At 45.6% G+C, this 3942-nt stretch overlaps 1 pseudogene; it reads left to right on the forward strand.

Moving 5' to 3' along the window:
* The first annotated feature begins 237 nt into the window (after positions 1 to 237).
* LOC149445234 (U2 spliceosomal RNA) lies at positions 238 to 355 on the forward strand (annotated as a pseudogene).
* Positions 356 to 3942: the final 3587 nt, after the last annotated feature.

A 3942-nucleotide genomic window follows, 5' to 3' on the forward strand; every position in this document is an offset into this window, starting at 1 on the left:
CTTATTCAGCTCATGGGCTGAACAAGAGAAAGCTAATAGACTCCTCCATCCACACTAAACAGGTCATTGTATTCAAGAAGCCACATCACCCAAACAGAGACTACAACCGCCTCCTTCTATTTTTCAATCAAAGTTTGTCAAGCTGAGTAGTGCCAATAAAGCCACCCACGGCAAAACTTTTGGCCAATACAACAAAATGGGGGAGGGTGTGCTGTAGGAATAGTGGGGTAAGGATAAGTTTGATCTCAGCCTTTTGGCTAAGATCAAGTGTAGTATCTGTTCTTATCAGTGTCCAGTAGGGGTGCTCCACGGCCATTCTAACTTTGCGGGGATGGCTGGTTGTATAGTACCCCTGCTGGAATGATAGGGGTCTGGACAGCTAGTACCGGCTGGAATAGAAAGCGTGGCGCCCACGAGTAGTAGCTGGGGCCCCTGAGTAATTCTCCCGGGAAGACCGGAAGGACCCAGTTCCTCCTGATTCGAGCAGATCTACCTTGTCTGGCCAGGGGTCGGGAAGGCAGAAAGTCCGCAAACCAGTGCCCCCTGAGTTGTCGCCACAGGGGTGCCCTTAGTAACACCTGGGTGTGGGACCCCACAGTGTAAAAATGGCACATGGTCACTGCGTTTACCACTTTTCCTGCACAGCGCCCTTAGGACCAGGCCTTCTGGCTAAGTTCAGGGCAATTTTTGCTACAGGCCTCAGGGCCTGGTCTGTGCACTATTTGGCACGACCAATTTTTTATTTTCTATTTATTTAACTTATTACACCTCCCACGTTTTGTCACTTTTTCTTACTTATGTGTGTGTTTTTCTCACAGGATGGAGGTTGTGGGTCCTTGGGCCTGCCCTGAAGTCTAGGGGGAGGATGTACGGCCTTTTGGTTCCTTCCTCCCCTGTCCCTGGGGGGTTTTCTCTTCGGGAGAGCCCCCTGACCAAGTACTGAGTGGCTGGCTTCAGCTGGCCACAAGGAACGGTGGTCCACCAGGCCTTTTGGCCAGGAGGACCAAATGGGAACCTTGTCCCTGTCAGGAGCTTCCTGCCCCGGGGGATCAGGGTAGTGGTCCATCCCCTTCGGGGGAAGGACAAAGCACACCCCTAAGTGCACTTTTTCGTGTGGTGTTTTACACTTGCACTTTTTTTGTGATTCACTTACGGGTTTTTTCGTTATCTGCACGTTTGCGGACTTAAAGAAAAAAAAAAGGATAAGTTTGAATAAGGAGTAGGGGCCACAATGCAGGTACGTAGCAGGTACCATAGGTTACCAACTCTCACCTTGTCCATGCTCTCCAGTGCTTGACCTGGTGGATGCTTCAGCCCTTTCCAAAAAGTCTGATATGTCTGTTTATTTATTATTATTTATTTATTTCAGGTACTTTTATAGCACCGTCAATTTACGCAGCGCTTTACATATATATTATACATTCAACTCAGTCCCTAACCATCAAGGGTGTACAATCTAAGATCGTCACCCAAACAGTGACTACATCTGATGCGATTTTCCACCCGCCTCCTTCTATTTTTCAATCAAAGTTTGTCAAGTAGTGCCAATAAAGCCACCCACGGCAAAACTTTTGGCCAATACAACAGGAATCGGCCTAAATTTGAGCCAGGTATGGTAAGCTGTACATGCGGTCTTAATCAATAGAGGGTTCTTGGAGCAAAGAAGCAACAGCAGCCAATCAAAATGCACATTACTGAAGCCAGACCAGCACAAGCCAGATTCTGTTTGTTTGCTTTGGATGCTGTCATTTAATCTTTAACCTGTTGTTTCCTTTCTTTTTTAATAGTTTTTATTTTATTTTTAAAACAATGTATATACAATGCAATGTGATAAGAGAGTCAGTTTCCAGAAAACAGACATAATAATGGTTGATATAAAAGGACGATGTTGGATTTTAGGTTCTGTAATGCAAATCAATGCATGCTGTGTGTCACTATCAATGCATTGATGAATGGCAAGAAAAAGAAAGGTAGAAAAATGGGGGAGGGTGTGCTGTAGGAATAGTGGGGTAAGGATAAGTTTGGATAAGGAGTAGGGGCCACAATGCAGGTACGTAGCAGGTACCATAGGTTACCAACTCTCACCTTGTCCATGCTCTCCAGTGCTTGACCTGGTGGGTGCTTCAGTCCTTTCCAAAAAGTCTGATATGTCTATTTATTTATTATTATTTATTTCAGGTACTTATATAGCGCCATCAATTTACGCAGCGCTTTACATATATATTGTACATTCACATCAGTCCCTAACCCTCAAGGAGTGTACAATCTAAGGTCCCTAACTTACATTCATACATACACATACTAGGGCCAATTTAGACAGGATGCAATTAACCTACCAGCATGTCTTTGGAGTGTGGGAGGAAACCGGAGTACCCGGAGGAAACCCACGCAGGCACAGGGAGAACATGCAAACTCCAGGCAGGTGGACCCTACCCTAGTACTGCCAGGGGGAAGTGCTAACCATTTAACCACTGTGCTGCCCTTTAGCCACTGTGCTGCCCATCCCCATCCACCATCCCCTCTGCCTACCACAATTTAGTGCTCAGTGTCCAAGGAGCCAATCACCAGGCTTGAGCTCTGTCACATGGGACAGCTCCGAACTTTCATGTCCCAGAACAAGTTTTGGAAGAACAGGAATTTCCAGGGGTCTCCATCAGCAGATCAGGAGGCATGAACATGGTAGGGACAAGCACATAGTGTTTCAACTTATCTCTCGACTTGAAATGGTTGCTTTAATCAACTGAAAGTAAATAGAAATCACCTAAATAGCTTTATGATGAAAATCCCATTTTTGCCCATTAAAATTTTGGCTGAAAATTGCATCTTTATCTGGTTGTCTGTATTTATCACATTTGCCTTTCTTTGAATTTAATGAAAGAACCACTTTAAAGTCATTCACTGTGACAAATGGATGGCCTTAGTGACCATTTGCAGAGTGACAAAGTAATTTAATCAATGAAAGTGCCCATAGAATAACAACTTAGCCAGATAAGGAAGACAGATCTTGACAGTTCAAGCTAGGCTGTCCAGCAGTAGAACTTTCTTGGAAGAAACTTCAATTAAAGAAAAATAAAAATAAATAAATAGGGAAACTGAACAAGTGTAAAATGACCCCTTTGATCTCTGAAAATGGCAGTTTTATTAGGGCAACATTACTTTAAATACAAGCAATTAAAACACAATGTATTGGGCTCCCAATGATTTCCCAGGTTTTGCTTGTTGGATGGATTCCTATGGCAAGGTTGGATGGGAAAATATAAACTCCATAGTAATGATTCTTATGATAATACACTTTCTGTATATAATGATATACAGTGCCTAATGTGCAGACTCCACCTCCGCAACATCGCCAAAATCCGCACGTTCCTAACCCCAGAAACCACTAAACAGCTCATCCACTCCCTCATCATATCACGACTCGACTACTGCAACTCCCTCCTCACTGGCCTGCCTCGCCACTGGCTATCCCCGCTTCAGTCGATCCTGAATACGGCTGCCAGACTCATTCACCTTTCCAACCGCTCTGTCTCCGCCACCCCCCTCTGCCAATCCCTCCACTGCCTTCCGATTGCGCAACGGATCAAATTCAAAATCCTAACACTGAGGTACAAAGCTGTCCACCATACTGCCCCATACTACATCACTGACCTAATATCCAAGTACCACCCAACACGCACACTCCGCTCCTCACAAGACCTCCTTCTCTTTAGTTCCCTGGTCTCCTCCTCCCATGCCCGCCTCCAGGACTTCTCCAGGGTGTCACCCATCCTCTGGAACTCCCTGCCCCAACCCATCAGATTATCACCTACTCTCCTCTCCTTTAGGCGCACCCTGAAAACCCATCTCTTCAGGGAAGCCTACCCCACCCCCTGCTAACCTGCCGACCTCCTCCACTCTTCCTACCACTCCATCCCCCACAGCTATCTCCTCCTGTACCACTAT

The sequence above is a fragment of the Staurois parvus genome, unplaced genomic scaffold (assembly GCF_062004578.1).
Source record: "Staurois parvus isolate SC_StPar_1 unplaced genomic scaffold, SC_StPar_1.0 ptg000735l, whole genome shotgun sequence".
NCBI classification, from domain to species: domain Eukaryota; kingdom Metazoa; phylum Chordata; class Amphibia; order Anura; family Ranidae; genus Staurois; species Staurois parvus.